At 37.0% G+C, this 18,829-nt stretch overlaps 1 protein-coding gene across 1 annotated transcript in view; it reads right to left on the bottom strand.

Annotated features, from left to right (window-relative positions):
* LOC150083670 (uncharacterized) overlaps positions 1 to 18,829 on the bottom strand; it is a 79,378-nt gene that overhangs the window by 22,147 nt on the left and 38,402 nt on the right. The window contains exon 2 of the mRNA XM_090377431.1: positions 13,921 to 13,984. The gene's annotated coding sequence lies outside the window, so the exon portion shown is untranslated. The remainder of the gene's footprint in view (positions 1 to 13,920; positions 13,985 to 18,829) is intronic.

Here is an 18,829-nt window from a genome sequence, read left to right as displayed (position 1 = left end):
CTTTTACCCATATGCAGTACTTTGCATTTGTCAACGTTAAACTTCAGTTGCCACTTCTCAGCCCATCTGCCCAAATTGTCCAGATCTTGTTGCAGTAGTACAATGCCATTACTGTCATTAACAACCCTGCCAAACTTTTGTATCATCTGCAAACTTCGACACTAAGCCTGTATCAAATATCTTTTATCAATATCATTGATAAATATAGAAAACAACAATGGGCCCAACAACGAACCCTGTGGGACTCCACTAATAACATTAGTCCACGAAGAGCAGCATCCATTGATTAACACTCTCTGTCTTCTCCCACTCAACCACCCTTTTATCCATTGTAGCAACTTACCCTCAATACCACATTGTTCCAATTTGTACAGTAGTCTTCCATGCGCAACACTGTCAAAAACTTTCCTGAAACCAAGTATATGATATCAAAATTATTTTTTGCATCTAGTTCCTTTGTAACCACATAGTATCTATTTTATACGAATTTGTCAGACAAGACTTTCGCTTAACAAACCCATGCTGTGTCTGAATTATTACTGCAGTCGTGTCTAGATGATCCTACAATGCATCTTTAACAAGTGACTCCATATTTTCTCTGGAACAGAAGTTAAGCTAACTGGTCTGTAATTACTCGTGTCACCCTTAGATTCCCCTTTGTGAAAACGGGATACATTTGCACATCCCCAGTCCGTGGGGACTTCCCTTGAGTCCAAGAATGCTCTCATAATTATGACTAATGGTTGCTAACTTCCTTTACCTCCTCCTTTAATATAACTGGATAGATCCCATCCACCCCAGGTACCTTTCTTATGTTTAATTTCAACAATTTCTCCTCCACTTTGCTCTCAGTCATTAAGCACCCTGTTACAGTTTGATAAACTTCTGGCATTTTTCTCCCTTAATAACTCCTCATGTGTGAATATGAGGAGTTAATAAGGGGGGAAAATGCAAAATACACATTCAGATTTTATCAGCTATCTGAACAGGATCATCAACAGTCGAACCATCGATATCAAGTGGACCAATCTGATTCATCCCCTTCCTTCTAGAGTTTATATAAGTAAAGAAGTCCTTGCTGATTTTCTTAGCATCCTTTCGCAAAGATTTCTCTTAATCTGCTTTCGGTTGCCTAACCTCCTTTGTGACTTGATTACAGACTAGCTTATATCTGCCTATGGCAGATATAAGCTAGTCTGTAATCTGTAAGCTAGTCTATAAGCTAGCCTATATCTGCCTATGGCAGATATAAGCTAGTTCTGTGTTGTGTGATAATTTATATGCATCCCGTGCATTTTTCTTCTCTGCCACGGGTCTCATTAGTTCATCTGACATCTATTTAGGCCTAAACTTTGAACAATATTTCTTAATCGGTATGAAAAGTCTAGCAGCTTCCACGATTTCATTGAATGCTTCCCACTTAGAATTTGCTATTGATGACATGATCAGTTGGTCCCACTGTACAGAATTTAAAAACTGTCTGAGTCCACTGTAGTCACCTTTACGGAAGCAAAACCCTTCCCTTTACCCGTGATGGTAATTATATTTTTAAGTAAATCCCACATCAGTACACTGTGATCACTGCCACCTAGTGGTTACTTTATCTCTAAATTGTTTATACACGAATAATCACTACTGATAACCAGATCAAGAGTATTACCCTCTCTAACATACTGCTGCAGAAAACAATCATCCAATAACTCCAGAAAAGGCTTGCTAGTGTGCGAGTGACCAATCCACAAGTTCCAGTCAAATTCTGGGAAGTTAAAATCCCCATTATAACACAATCTGATTTACTGGCCCATTCTATTTCTTTGTACAATTGTTCGTTGTACTCGTTAGAGTCATTAGGCTTATAACACACTCCTACCCTCATTTTACTTTCCCAGTGCTTATGTCACACCAAACTGACTCAACATTGCACTGTCCATCTATGTCAACTAGATGCACTGCCTTAGATTTTATGTTCTTCTTAATTAACAGCATAACCCTCCTCCCTTCCTATCCTGTCTGTACACATTGTACTCCCCAAATTCCAATTCCGCACTGCTTATATCTGTGTGACACCATACTGATAAAGGTATATCAGGTTTAATGTGTCCAGGTATGCAGATGATATATTAGGCTGGCAGGGTGGTTAATCTAGTACATCAAGGTATGCTACTTGAACAATACTAGAAAAAAAATTAGGCAGATGGACTGAGAAATTTCAATTGAAGTTTAACATTGACAAGTGCAAGGTACTGCATATTGGTAGCAATAATCCCAGATTAACGTACCGACTGTGTGGTACTACACTTAGGGTAGTGGAAAATGAAAAAGATCTGGATTGGGCAGTCAGATATGAAGTTATCTGAGCAATGCAGACAGGCTGCCAGGATAGCTGATGAGGTTTTGCCAATGATATGCAGGAATTTTACTAACAGCGATATGGAATTGATTATCTCATTGTACAAGGCACTGCTCAGACTTCATCTTGGCGTACAGGTCTGGAGGCATCAATTTAGGAAGTATGTAAATATGCTGGAAGGGGTGTTGAGAAGAGCAACGAGATTGATGCGCGGAACAAAGGGGTGGTCTTACCAACAAAGGCGGCTCTGCTTACTGCAGCATTTGGAGACTAGACTCGTGCTCTGAGTCTGAACACCTCAATCAGATCACTAAGTGATCTGATTGAGGTGTTTTAAGGCTTTGAACGTTTGAGCATTTATTGAGCAAGCTCAATGTTGATGCCGCGCTTTCTCTCGCTCAGAGTACAATACTCACAATATAGCCAAAAATTCAAATTGAGGACGGTTAGTTGGTTGCAGGATAGATGTGCAGAAGTTTTCTTTCAGGCAGCAGGTGGTTGGTTGTTGGAACAAACTTCTATCTATTTGAATCGTTTGAAAAAATCCAAGGAGGAACTAGACAAACTCTGTGGGAGTGGGCAGGTGATGCAGGATTTTTTTTTTTTTTTTGGCTAATGCTGGATAACCTTGTTTTCTTGCATCATTTGCCCCTAATAATACTGATAATAATAGTAATGCCAGATCTGTAGTCAAATCTTAAATAACTCTGGAATCAACTGATTCTACTTTAAAACTAAATTTCGTATTATGTGTAAAAAATAAATTTAAGAACCAAAATAAACTTATCTTCAATTTTCATGTATGAATATGTTAAGATTGAAGATAAGAATACTGTATTCTGAATGTATGTTTCATCACGCGATACTGAAATTTCTTAAGATACGTTTATATCCAGATACATGTATCAAAACTTGTGTCGGCACATTCTCGCAACTTGTATAAATGTAAGAGGTATGTCACCTGTTTACATTTATATATACCAAATAAAATAAATTTTCTGTTTATACTCCGGGACGACCAAATGGTCAGAGGAGTTCCAAGATAGCCAGAATACAAGAAACAGCACCGTATTCAGCAGTCACGGGGTAGAACCCCGGTCACTCAAGGCACGTGTACTTATGCACCCGCGCGCTTGACCACTAGGCTACGGCGGCCTCTCTGCTGAAAGCAAAAAAAATTCACGAAGCAAGTGATAAATGGCAACTTAGTTTGCATTAAAAAAAAAAAAAAAAAAGTATATGGCGAGAACGATACTTTTAAGGTTCTAAATGTTGTCTTTGTTTAGTTATATTAATTAATAATATTGTTTTTAGATACTTTAGCATATATACACAACACATATCCACACACTTTTAAATCTCTGGCTTCGACAGCGTACTGTCCTCGATACAATGAACATACGCGGAGATGGGAGAAGCCCTGGTGCTGTTAGACCCGAAAAATACTTCATACTTCATATGCATAATGCGTCTATTGTCCTCACCATGTCCGTCCGTCCGTCCGCATGTAAAAACTCAACTCCTAATGGATGTATTGTCATGAAATTTTATATTTGGCTCGTTTAGAACGTTTAATTTTTTTGTATACATATCGGATAGGCTATTCCTTTTACTGTATCTAAAGCAGGATATCATGTTTGTTTCCATGTGCTGGCTGGAGAAATGAATTCGCAATATGTCGGTACGTATAAATGAAATTTTCTATAAATGAATTAAAATTATTCAGCACATTAAGAATTTAACGAGGTTTGCGATCTATTGCGGTTAAAAAAAATTCGCGAATTTCACATAAAATTTTATGATATGGAAATGAGCTACGTAGGAAGTTAAGTTTTTATGACGCTCCTAAATAGGAAAATGTCGTTGAAACTTATAATACTCTAGTATTGTGGATGAACTGAAGGTTGGAAAGCTGGAGGAAGCCTATCTTATAATAGAACAAGGGAATATTAAACAGAATTTCCTTCTTTTACCAAAATATAGTTCATAATTACCTGGACATGTCCCTTTTAAAAACTTTGCCCATTAAGCAGTGCTACTGGTCCATTTCCTTGCTCTCACCTTTTCTGCTTATGAAGGTGTTGGGTAAGCAGTGGTTATCCAGTTATCTGTACTGGCTTGATGGGTTATCAGAGACATTGATACCACGCTTTAGACCCTCCCACATATACGGAGAAACAGCAGCGAGTGGCCAATGAAGAGATTGCCAACCTGCATTCTCTTCGCTGTTTATCAAAACTAAGTAGCTCTCCTACGCAATTTGAGCAAATTCTGATTCTAGGTAATTTTATTACCTGAGGGAGGACCAAGTTTGTTGTGATACTGTTGAAGGAAACGAGACGAAGCGAATAAATTATATTAAATGAACAGAAAGTATAAAATAAAAAAATAAAAAAAAAGAATAAATAAATCAGTCCAGTCAGTTATAGCTGAACACTATACACATTGATCTAAAATGAGCGAAAGATATTTAACATCCACGTGTTCTGTTGAAGAATCTCAATTCTTGTGTCGGAATTGTACTTTTATATGTGAGATCGATACTTTATCTAATGACCTAATATAACGAAACCATTTATATGATGAAAATAAATATGAGGACATTTAATTTTCGCTTACTTGGGATCCCTTGTTTATTTTATTAATCAGAAACACAGAATTACATTAAGAATCTGCAGATAAAGTAACCACAAAGTGGCAGTGATCACAGTGTGCTGATGTGGGATTTATTCAGAGGTAACTACCATCGGGGTAAAGGGAAGGGTTTTTGCTTTCGTAACGATGACTGCGGTGGTCTGAGACAGTTTTTAAATTCTGTACAGTGGGATCAACTGATGATGTTACCAACAGAAAATTCTAAATGGGAAGCAGTCAAAGAATTAATCTTGGGAACCACTAGGCTTTTCATACCAACTAAGAAATATCAAGGTTTAGGCTTAAATGGATATCAGATGAACTAATGAGAAATGTGGCAGAGAATAAAAATGCATGGGATACGGATAAATTAACAGGTAACACAGAAGCCTATGGTAGATATAAGCTGGTCTGTAATTAAGTCACAAAGGACGACAGGTAGGCAAAGGCAGATTACGAGAAATCTTTGGCAAAGGATGCAAAGAAAAACAGCAAAGAGTTCTTTACTTATGTAAACTGTAGAAGGAAGGAGATGAATCAGATTGGTCCACTTGATATCCATGGTTCAACTGTTGATAATCCTGCTCAGGTAGCTAACAAACTGAGTGAGTATTTTCCATCAACATTTACACATGAGGAGTTATTCAGGGAGGGGAATGCCAGAGGTGTATTAAACTCTGGCAGTGAGCTAAATGATTTTGTAAAAATTGATAGCAAAGTGAAAAAATTGTTGAAGTTAAACATAAGAAAGGCACCTGGGGTGGATGGGATCTATCCAGTTATATTAAAGGAGGCAGCAAAGGAAGTAAGCAAACCCTCGGCCATAATTATGAGAGCTTCCTTGGACTCAGGGGAGGTACCCGTGTACTAGAGATGTGCAGATGTGACCCTAATTCACAAAGGAGGATCAAAGGGTAACACAAGTAATTACAGACCTGTTAGTTTAACTTCTGTTCCTTGGAAATTACTGGAGCCACTGGTTAAAGAAGCACTGCAGGATCCTCCAGATAAGACTTCAGTTATAGTTCGACACAGCATGGGTTTGTTGAGGGGAAGTGTTGTCTGACCAAATTGATTGGATACTATGATGTGGTCACATAGGAACTGGATGCAAAGAATAATTTTGAAATCTATTCTTGTTCTTAGTAAGACTTTTGATACTGTTGCACATGGCAGACTGTTGTGTAAATTGGAGCAGTGTGGCATTAAGGGCAAGTTGCTGCTATAGATAAAGGGATAGTTGTGTGGGAGAAGACAGAGTGGTAATCAATGGACACTGCTCTTCGTGGACTAATGTTATTAGTGGAGTACCCCAAGGTTCAGTGTTGTTGTTTTCTGTATTTATTAATGATATTGATGATGGTATATCAAGCTGAATGTCTAAGTTTTCAGACGATACGAAGGTTAGCAGAGTCGTGAATTACACTAATGACAGTACGCTACTGCAGCAGGACTTAGAAAAGTTGAGCAGATGGACTGAGAGGTGGCAACTGAAGTTAAACATTGACAATTGTAAAGTACTGCTTGGTATCAGTAACCGGGAGTAAAGGGGGGTATCAGTAACCGGGAGTAATTTCCCCCCTTTACTCCCAATTACGTATAAGGGGGGAAATTAAGGAGGAAGTCTTTGATTCTTATTTTGTTGATTATTAATTAAATATTCTTTATTTTGTTCCCTATTATTTATATAGACCTCTTTTTTCTTATACCCCCACTTACACATCTGACTTAGACTTCACAGGAGAATTCCAGATTCAAGGGAACTTCTCAATTACGTATAATTCTCTTCGGAAAGGCTGAATGTTCAAAAAGCACACGTTAATTTATAACATAACATAGTTTATTTACATATATATATACAACATGATAAAGCGATCAAAACTTAGGCACATACTAATATTATCCAAATTTGCCTATGTAGCATCAGATATATATACAATTAAGTATTGGTTTTGCACTAGAAGGGTTATTTCTTTCTACACAACATAATCAATATCCTTACAAAAACTGCTATAGTTTCTTCTTTCTACACACATGAATAATAATTGCTTAAGAGGTTTAGTTAACACCCTTTATATACAACCTATGCAAATCAAATTCTTACCTTATAAATTGATTTAGGAATTTCACTCTTAACTTCTGATTTAATTAATGCCCCTTTTTGTCTTGGGGAATATGATATCACAAATTTTCTCTAATCAAGATGAATCGTACATTTAACATCAATTTCTGGACTAATGCTTGTCCCAAAGGGTTAGCTACATTCAGAAGTTCTTTTTTTTTCTGTATTTCTCTACGCTTCCCTTCCAAAATATATCATACATGTATGTTAGACAATAACTAATAACAAATATCCAATTTCCTTCCCTTACCTTTCTTACACGTGTCTAATTATACATTACTCAAAACCCAAAACTGTCATCTGACTTATCTCTATATTTATGTATATTTATTTATACCTTTGTACAACCTTCCCTTAACATCTTTCTAAATTTCTACTAATCTGATATTAGAGTTCCAACAGTCCTTTATAGGTAAGTGAGAATACCTTATAACTAGTCACTTACTTAATTTTACGAATCGGATTTCTCCGTTTTGGGGCCTTCAGCCCCTTGTCTGGCAGTGGCATCATCGTTTGCCAAGGGCATTCATCTCAGGACTTCTAGTTTCTCAATGGGCTGTAGTGTACGTCTGGATAGGGCATCACTGTGTCTCTTAGGAATTTATGGGCTCGTCTTCGATACTACTACTTAGCCTATGGTTCAGCTATTCTGGAGGACTCGGGATTACAACTTTACCTTCTCAGCTCACTTATCTGCGCCTTGCCTTTATCACTGCTTTCAGATGATGGACTAGGGTTATTTCTTTCCTTGGCCTTTATCACTGCCTTCAGATGATGGACAAGGTTTATTTCTCCATACACTTCAGTCGTTTGCATACGGGCCACTACCCTTGCCTTTCGACGACGGACAGGCTTATTCTCCTTACACTTCACTCATTTGCATACGGGCCACTACCCTTTCCTTCCTATACGGACTAGGCTTATTCCTCCATACACTTCATTCATCTGCATACGGGCCACTACCCTTGCCTTCCAACGACGGACTAGACTTATTTGCATACGGGCCACTACCCTTGCCTTCCGATGACGGACTAGACTTATTTGTATACGGGCTACTACCCTTGCCTTCCGATGACGGACTAGACTTATTTGTATACGGGCTACTACCCTTGCCTTCCGATGACGGACTAGACTTACAGTGCACTCCCGCTAATCCGAACCCCGGTAATCCGAACGTCCGCCTAATCCGAACACGTTTCGGTCAGCGGAGAGGAAATTTTTTAGTTCGCAAAATATATGTTAAATACGTTAAATTTAAATGGTATTAATGGTACAAAGACATTTCGAATTCCACAAAAAATTGTATTTTATTGTAGTACTGTCCTAATACAAAATTAATAAATCAGTGTTTGACATGGCCTATTAAAACTACAGATCAATACTTATACACCAAAACAGGAACAAAAGCCATTTTTCAGAAGTAACAAACTCTGTTAATTTCTTTTGACGTAACGACGAAAATCGATTAGAAGATGCTATGTTTTGCCACCGGTTACACTCTCCCACAGCTCAGCAACCCAATATACAACATCTTTTAAGTTCACTTGTTTCATTTTCTCATGTAAAGAAAGTGAATTGGTGTTATCTTCTATCAAGGACCTCAGATATTTCTTTCTGTATGCAAGCTTGATAGACTGTAACACCCCCTGGTCCATGGGCTGTAATAACGGTGTTACATTAGGCGGTAAGAAAGGTGCCTTTATATCCCCTGATGTAAACTCGGAAACGTCTGGGTGGGATGGCGCATTGTCTATGAGGAGAATGGCGCGAGGTGACAAATCATTTTCATTGCTGAAACGTTTCACTGCTGAGACAAATTGATTATGAAACCACTCAATGAAAAGCTGTCCGTTCATCCAAGCTTTTTTTTGCCATTTGTAATGAACTGGAAGATTGTTAATGTTCATATTTTTAAAAGCGCTCTCGGCTTCGCTGATTTAATGATCATCATCAAAGGTAGCTTGGGATTTCCTGAAGCATTACTTCAAGCTATCAACGTCACTCACTCCTTATTCATTTTAAAATCTGGGGTACGTTATTCGGCTAATCCGAAATTCTGCTAATCCGAACAGGGCTCGGTCCCAATTAGTTCGGACTAGCGGGAGTCCAGTGTATTTGTATACCCTTGCCTTCCGATGACGGACTAGACTTATTTGCATACGGGCTACTACCCTTGCCTTCCGATGACGGACTACTCGACTGTTCTCTTCTATCATGAAACTCCTCTAACTTTTCTTAACTTACTGACTGTACTTAAACTTATCTAACCCTTCACTACTCCATCTTAACTTTGTCAGATCTTTCCCAACTGGCTGACAGGACAGGACAGGACTTATCTAACCCTACACAACTTATTACTCCATCTTAACTTTGTCAGGACTTTCTCAACTGCTGACCTCAGTCGTTATCTAACCCTACACACTTATTACTTCATCTTAACTTTGTCAGATTTTTCTCAACTACTGACCTGAGTGCTTATCTAACCCTACACAACTTATTAACTCATTTTCCCACTAACACCGACAAAAACTCAACTCTGTCTTTCCTAACTCATCTTCACAAAACACCAACAAAAACTCAACTCAGTGTCTGTAACTCATTTCCATAAACACCCACATAAACTCAACTCTGTGTTCTTTTTAACCCATTTTCACAAAACACTAACAAAAACTCAACTCAGTGACTTTTTGGCTGCGCGCACTCTCATTTTGTTTTCCGAATTTGTGTACCGCCCTTTTGGGTTGGCCCACCTTCGCTCAGAAATTTAACCACTCGTACATCAATATTTAAATTTACATCCCGACTATTCGCTAGTGTGGGTTTCTCATGCTATCTCCATCCCTGCTAGTTTAAACCTCCCATTTTAATATCACTATTCCTTTCCCAGGCCGTCTGTTCTCTTTTGAAGAAGGCCGACATAGATGGTGTTACTACATTCACACCTACTCTAAATTTCTGCGGGTCAAGCTGTCGCAGACTACTAGGTGCTAGCCCTATTGTCTTGGACAAGGTATTAGTCGGGTACTCACTTCCTGTTTGTCTCCGATCAAAGGGATGTTCCGACTAATTCGGCTCAACTTTCTATTGTTTTCGAACGACCTTACCCTTTTCGTCGCATATTTACTGATGGCTCTGCTACCCGTTTTAGACCTTCAGATTTGTTTACGGACTTATAGCTGAGTGTTTATCCATCTGTTGGTAGAAATTTAGTGCAGTAATTCTCACGACTCTCCCTTCCCTTCGATTAGCCCCTTCCTTAATTTAATCTCCCCCATATTTTTAACGATACACTTTGTTCAATTTATTTGATTTGTTATATTTTATTTAACAATATAACTATTCCTAACGTATCCTTTCTTATTAAATTTCTCAGTTTGGGAACGACGATCTGTTATCTTTATATACAATTTACTTGTAATATTTTACATCTTACAGTTCTCTCGTTATGAAAAGGACCTGGGGTTAATTGTGCAGTCAGCTGTGAAATTTTCTGAGCAGTGCAGACGATTTGCAGAAGTAGTTCACAGTGTCTTGTCAATGATATACAGGAATTTTTCTAGCAGGGATAAGGAGGTGATTATCACCTTGTAAAAGGCAATTGTCAGCCCCACCTTGCGTACTGCATATAGGTCTGGAGGCCTCATTTTAGGAAAGATGCAGAGATGCTCCAACGAGTACAGAGAAGAGCAACAAGATTTTGAATGGAACAAAGGGTTACTCTTGCGATAAAAAGGCTTACGTTTTGCAAATTACAGTGTCTGGAGACAAGGCACCTGCGAGGTGATCTGCTTGGATGTTTTGAGCAAGCTCAGTACTGATGTGATTCTTCCTCTTCCCCATATAAATCGCCTGAGAGGACATAAATTCAAATTGAGGAAAGACAGTTGTAGAATAGATGTGCGGAAATTTGCCTTTAGCCAGTGGGTGCTTGATTGCCGGAACAAACTTCCATCTGTCGTTGTAGAAGTTGACAGCTTAAATAAATTCAAAGTAGAACTAGACAAACATTTGGAGCGAATGGATGGGTGAAATGGGAAGGGTTTTTTTTTTTTTTTGGATGACGCTGTATAAGCTTGCTTCTTGCATCATATGCCTCTACTAATGATAATGCTAATTGTTGCATTCGGGATGAAAAACACGTGAATTTAAAACTTCCTTATAACTCATTCCGGGTTCGTACGATAAAGTAGGATTTTTTTTTTATCTGCTATTTTTCTATTCTTTCTAACAGCAGTGATAGGAACCCTTCACCCCGACGGCATGTGCTTGCCAAAGGATTTCCCTGAACCTGTGGCCATCATTTGTTTTCATTATAATTTTTCTTTTCTTTTCTTGTATTTCCGAATAACAAGAAAAGAATACAATAACATTACGTTATTTTGGTATTTGCGCTTACGCATTATAAACAACGTCGGTGTATATATTTTTCTTTTTTTGCATTTTTATTTTGAAATGTAGCATTTTATATAAAATGAATGTGAATGAGAGTTCACAGTAAGCAGTCTGTTATATTTTTAAGTTTCGCCTGAGTATACATGATTGGTTAAATGCAAAATACTGCAAAGTATTTCTGATTATAGTATTAATTAAGATTTTCAGCTAAATCTTATAATTCAAGCTAACACTTTTACTTTATTATTTAGCTTTTAGAAAGAAAAAAAAATAGAGTAAAATGGAAGGACTTTATATTAAACGTGTTACGTAATATACGCCTTGTTTTTCCAAATTGCAGTATATTATTTTATCATCAAATACGGTGGGACCTCGATTGGGACCGAAACTGGCTTTGATAACAGAAATATTGGGTAATGAAAATCCAACTTTTTCGTTAAGTATTTATTACAGTATTTATTACTTACAGTAATTGCAATAAAACGTAAGTATGGAGCAATCTTAAAAGATTTTATTAAACAAAATACAGTACAGTAGTGTTTGTAAATTGTGCATTATATGTAGTATGCTATTTGAAATTGTATTCTCTCTCTCTTTTGGCATTTAATAAAACTATTTAAAAACATAAAGTTCTTAATTCGTCTGCTGATAAGTTTACTTTTTTATATTAAACTGTTGTGGTTATTATTTATATAACAAATTAGCATCGAATATTGTGAATGTTATATTATGCGCAAAGCGTTTCCGGTTGTTATACTTCTGAGATAAGTTTTCTAAACGATTAAAATAGTCATTGTCGATTACAAGTTTTAGTAGATGTACTTCGGTTAATAAAAACTCGGATAATCGAGATCCTTCTGTAATAATCAGGGATTAAATGTATGTGCAGTGTACTTCTTAACGGGAGGTTTAATAACCGAAGTACTTGCCTCAGATGCAAGGCTGTAAGGGGTACAAAAATTAATGGAATATATGATTTAGTTAGTTTGCGAGTTGACCGTAGGTCTGAATAGTTGCTCGGCCGCAGAAATACCTCATCCAAAAATCCTTCGAAGGATCAAAATATATGCCGAGAAGAAAAAGTCCATCCGACTTTTCCTTCTCGTATAATGGCCACTTGGAGAAGGAAAATGTTCTATCCGCCGTCATAATTGTCTTGTTATTGTGCTACTCCAAAGAAGTGACGTGTCGTGTCCTGGCATGTTAATAAAAGTAAATTTTTACTTTCGTTTATATATACAGTCGAACCTATCAAACCCGACATCCTTGGGGTCTAGTCCTTGCCGGACCTTGTAATTTTCCGTATTTCTGGAGGTCATGTTACACTCATGAAAAAAGCCGCGAAAAATATTGCATTTCTATACTGCAACTTGCCCTCCGTCGCGGCTTAGTCGTCACAATTACATCGCCTACGGCCACTCGTTTGGAGAGGTCGGGTTCGATTCCGGTCTGCGACTGGAGGAATTTTTTAGGCCTCTTTGGTGGGACTATAGTTAACTAATCTCAGACGGAGGAGGCAGGGTTTTCCTGTTAGTTATTCCCGATTTTTCTGCCCGCAGCATACGAACCGTGAACATACACACAAGTTGTATATACCAAAAGGCACAGGGCGGGTATTAGATTTAATCGCCCATTATGGGAGGAGGAGGAGGAGGGGATAAGGATGCGATCCGCTACGGAAAGGAAGCGAATTATTTTCTTACCGATAGCTGCAGTTGCGTGGTTAATTATGTCATGTCGTACTGCAACTTATTGTATATAGCTGTACAATGCAGCTTCCATTTCTTGGAAAAGAGTAAAAGTGCATGGAAAAGTACAGTAAAATTAAAATTATTATCCCTTCCGATAATATGCAGTGCAGACTTCTACGAAACTGCTGTGTAAACATTTCAAAAGGTATATACAACAGTGTTTCATCGAAGGCCTAATGTCCAGCGTCTGTGACTGTACAGTACAGACAGTGGCCTGTGTATGCTTTTGAAAGTCTACTTCCTTTAAACTAGAATCTTTCAACACAATTTAATTCTTAAGTCTGAAAGAAAATATAAGAATGTGAAGGATGCCTGATGACATCTTAATCTAATAAGGCCACTAAGGAAATAAAATGTTATTTTGAAATCGGTACATCTGTCCGAAACATTTTTAAATGAAATGTAAATTGTGCAGTTCCAATTTCGATAAATTGGTGGATGAGATGGAAGATTTCACTTCAGTACACCGAGGATTTATTTTGAATTATGTTTTTATTATTAATTTGAATTTAAATGCTGTGTGTGAAAGGCATACATGGAATATCCTAGATCACTAAATCTGAATTGCAAAGTAATTGACATTTAGCCTAAAATTTGTGAAATTTATTGGATTCCGCCCGATTTATTAAACTTTAATAGTAATGAATAAACGAAGTGGGCTCTATACTCACCTTGCTGACTATCTTTCTCCAAATGACGGCGTTTTGAACTCAACTTTGGAATTCTTTATCGAGTCTAGAAGAAAAAAAGAGAAGTAAGGAATTAAAATCATTTTATCACGTGGAGTTAAGTGTTTTCATTACTTTAAAGTTGAGTTAATTTTTATTTTGTATTTGGAAAAGTCTTAAAATGTTTTATAAATACATTTTTTGATATTTAAGATTCATATATGTACCCGCTTTTGATTTTAGTAGTGCAGATGCCCTCTTACGCAATATATAAACTTTGCTGATCAGTTTTTAATTATCTTTCTTTTCATTTCGTGGTCAGCATACTTTAAAACTTTTTAGTTAATTAATTTTATCTGTATGGAATTAGTTTAAAATAGAGATTAAATGGTATTGATTCAAATTTATTTAAGCTAGAGTGATTATAACAATTTGTGTAACATTAGTAATTCGATGCAGTGCATTTACCAAAAAAAAAGAAAAAATCCGAGTCCTGTATTAGATTGGTATTACCACTGAAGGAAAGAAAGGAGGAAGGAAGGAAGGAAGGAAATATAGGTTTTAAAAAATCAAGAAACAAATATAAGAGATTTTCCATCTCGTGCTTGTCGTTTAGAATGGGTTTATCCCGGAAGTCACACGAGGGTACAATCTTTTTGAGGGCGGGAATCGCTAAAAAAGTCTACACCCTCTTAAATGACCTCACATTAGAGATGGTTTAGCATTGATGACATGTGCAGAAAGCTCACCATAAGAGATAATGCACGAGTGGCAAAGTTTCCCAGTGGAAAAACCCTATATGACCTCTGCCTGACACAGACTCATTCATTACCGGGAAATAAAACTCTACAAAATGTGCCACCAGTCATTACCGGGATTTAAACTTCATTTTCCTTTATTAACAAAAATACCAGTGTAACTTTGAAAATGTATATGCATATACAAAGCAAAGCCTTGCTTGTTTAATATCAGCAAGCAAAAATTAAGAAGGATTTGGCATAAGTTTAATTGTGCGATATCTGACAATCCATCCCATTAGTGATATACTCTTTTTTTAATATCGAAAATAACTTAGATAGACTCGCTCGGTCATTGTTAGCAACATATAATAAAAAGTTATGCTGTCTAAACTTCAAACATCGCAAAGTTTTCTAATTGGCTACAGTTACCAAAACTTGCTTAACCAGATGCACTGAGATGTTCGGTTCTTTTATTCCAACTACTCGTATAAACTTATAGTTTGTTATCGCGAATGAAGAAAAGTTCAGTAGTTATGTTGTGCAGAATGGTTATTCTGTATAGTCATTTTGTGCATATTGATGTTACTAGTACAATTTGGTCATAAAGTAACTTAATTTGGGGCAGTAATTTAATTGGCTATAAATATTGCTCAAAATGTCGGCCCTCTGAATCACTGACAGCTCCGATTCGAGTAATAAAATTATGGTATCGGGACATATGCATTATCTCTATTTCTATCGCCCTCTTGTTGTACCATGTCTTTTGGGTCATCTTTCTGGACGTAACCCTTTAGTAAACTTATAACCAATAAGAAACAGTTAAAATCTGGAAAGCGAGATGGCTCTCCAGATTTGAACCATTTCAAAACTTTTATTTCAAAAGTTCAATGGGTATTTCTTCTACAGAAATATTCTCTTAGTAATACAGTAACTCCTTGTCTTCGCGTGCAGTAGCACAGTGGTTATAATCACCGGATGGAAAAGGTCCTAGTTCAAATCTGTTAATGACATGAGTTGATGGGTTGCTTTTTTTCTCTCCGTGGCTGAGTTAGTTGGTCTCAGGCGTAGATAGCAAGGGTTCTTCTTTCCCCGGAAAATCTCGAGTTTCCGTTAGAGTTTAACGGCTTTGGTTATTATTTTTATACAGATGTCTTAGATATTTTTAAACGTCTGTACACCAGCCCTTCCCTCTTGCATTGCATCCACCGAAAAGTGAAGTTGGGGATAATTCATTTATTCGGTTAATCTCAGGTGGTCTCTACCAAATATCGAGGGACGGCCGTTTTTTGTTTTTCATTAGTAACGCATCCAGTTTAAACTTCGATATCAGTGCCTTCAAGGATATCAGAAATTCGATATCAGTGCCTTCAAGGATATCAGAAATTCGATATCAGTGCTTTTAGGGAGGCTGTAGAATTATTACCGTTTTGATACTAACAAAATAACGACGGACAAATGAAATGTGCTGTTTCAAAGCGAGCATATAATATATTTAGGGCAGGACGTTATGTGGTTGTTTTGCATGAATATTAAATTACTATATTTAATAACCACTCTTATACCAAGTGAAATTAATAATATAGCTTATTAAGCTTATAGCCCAAACCACTATACATTTGAGATGACGTTGCAGGTATCTTACCAATGCCCGTCATCAGACCATACTGCTCACAGTCTCCTGCTGTACATCAGAAGCATGCACATCGGGTTCTGGTAGCATCGACAAGGAGGAGTTTGTCAGCAGCATGGTCTGATGATGGACATTGGTAAGACACCTGCAACGCATCTCAAATATATAGTGGTTTGGGCTATAAGCTTAATAAACTATGTTATTAATTTCACGTGGTATAAGACATGTAGACATGTAGACATGTATAGTATCTTATGTAGGACGGCACCTGAACGTCAATTCATCTCCGCCTTCGTACACTGTGATGATTACAGAAAGCACTGTAAAAGGCCAGAAATGTGTGTAAAATTATGTTCGTGCAGTGTGTGTGTTGTTGTGTTGTTTAGTTGTTTCTGGCCGTTTTGTCACCAGGCAGGCGATCACCTGGAAAGCCTGCCCAGTGTCCGTCTACACCACGGGGAGGTAGGCCACAACTACGCATGTATTGCGACCGCCCTCTAAACGCTCTGGTTTACCAGCTCTTACTGCCCTAGTATCAGGGCAAAAACAATAAAAATAAAAAAAAAAAAAAAAAAAAAAATAAATAAAATAATAATAATAAAAAAATAAAATAATAAATAATAATAAAAAAATAAAATAATAAATAATAATAATAAAGTACTTATATGTAAGAAAATAATAAAAACTAGATAATAAAATCTGTCCATCGGGCAGCCCAAACCCAGGGAACCAGCAAAAATAAATAAGTAAATAAATACAAATAAAATGTGAAAAAAAAAAAAAAAAAAAAAAAAAAATATATGTATATATATATATAATAAATTTTTAAAAAAAATAAATAAAAATAGAAATAATAATAATTAAAAAAATTAGAAAACTATTTTTGGTAGAAAAAAAATTAAATAAATTAATTAATAAAAAAAATAAATAAAAATTAGAAAACTATTTTTGGTAGAAAAAATTAAATAAATTAATTAATAAAAAAAAATAAATAAATAAAATATAAAATTGAAAAAAAAAAAAAAAAAAAAAAAAGAGAGGGAAAAAGTATAGATATATATCTGATCCCGCACTGGCCAACGTGGTATTAAGGTAATCACGTGGTATAAGGTAAAATGCAGCCATTATCAATCCACTGCAGGATGGAAGCCTCCTCAACAATTCATGTTGAAGGAAATTGACCATAATCTGCCACGCCGGTCCAGTGCGTGCTGGCAGATCGACCGTATTTAGCAGTCAGGGGCTTGAACCGCGGTCTACTCAAAGAGCGTGTGCTACTGCACTCCCACTCCTGATTACTCGGCTACGGAGGCCTCGTAGTATAAGAGTGGTTATTAAATATTGTAATTAATCTTCATACAAAGCGAGCATCATTTTGCAAACTGCGAATTGTACTGCTTTATACTATTCCTTACATGCGAATTGTAGCATGCGCTGTTTACCTTTGACGAAGTGTTTTAGAAACATACAAACAAGTTAATTTGCATAACATTGGTTGATTTGTTCGGGTTTTTTTACATATTTTCTTTTGAAGCCTGGCAATTATTATGTTAGTTATTATGTTATCTTGTATGTCGATTAATATGTTTACATCAAATCATTAACATTTTTAAAGTTAAATTACTGTATAATCGCCCTGTATAACAGTTGATAGTTTATCAATCTCTGAATTTGGATTATTGAGCATCAGAAGTTGGGAAAACGTGCATGTTGCAGACCTTTGAAAACCAGAAACAGTGGTTGCCATCAGGACGGCAGAACGAAATTGGAAACAGAGTCCTTTCTGCCTGCTAGATGCGATCGCACTGCTTAGGGCAACGCTGTTGAAAATGTTGAAGGTTAGTTCCTTGCAACGTGAAATCAGTTGCACGCGACCCGCATGAACACCTCTGCCATAATACTAGTACCTTGATCTCTCTCTCGCTCTCTCTACTTACATTTTACCTGCACACAAATAAAAAAGAATGAATGTTTGTGAGTGAGTGAACGGTCTTAGTCTAAAACAGAAGAATGGAACCCACCCCACTAACCCTGCTCCTGCCCTTGCTTGCTTGCTGCTGTCTTGGCTGGTTCATCCCTTGCCACACCCCTTTTAAAAATTTGTAAATTTAAGTTAAAATTACACACAGTATCTGGAAAATAAATTATTTTAGGCCTATGATATATATCCAGTGTACAGTGATGTTTGATTAAGCCCAAGGGCATGAGGCATCACTATGTTCCTTGTAAATTTATTGTATTGAGTGGTCAGGGGCGCGCCGTCCACGTGTACAATGTGTAAAGTGTAAAGTGTGTTTAGGGTCGAACGGCACCAGGGGTTTCCCCCATCTCCGCGTAGTTTACATTGTGGTGTGATACAGTTCACTGTAAAGGCCAGAGATTTAAAAGTATATGGATCTTGAGGTGTGTGATATCGTGTACCGTTGTACAATGTGTGCGACTCACACAGGCGCCAGGAGGCTAAAGGTAAAATTCGTTGAATTTTAGAATATATAAATATGCCTTTTTCTTAAACCTTCTATGCATTTAGGAAATATGCCTT

The sequence above is a fragment of the Mastigoproctus giganteus genome, chromosome 7 (genome assembly GCF_048544385.1).
Source record: "Mastigoproctus giganteus isolate SK-2022 chromosome 7, ASM4854438v1, whole genome shotgun sequence".
Classification (NCBI taxonomy): domain Eukaryota; kingdom Metazoa; phylum Arthropoda; class Arachnida; order Uropygi; family Thelyphonidae; genus Mastigoproctus; species Mastigoproctus giganteus.
Note: the sequence above shows the minus strand (reverse complement) of the source record. Positions and strands in the feature narration are given on the sequence as shown.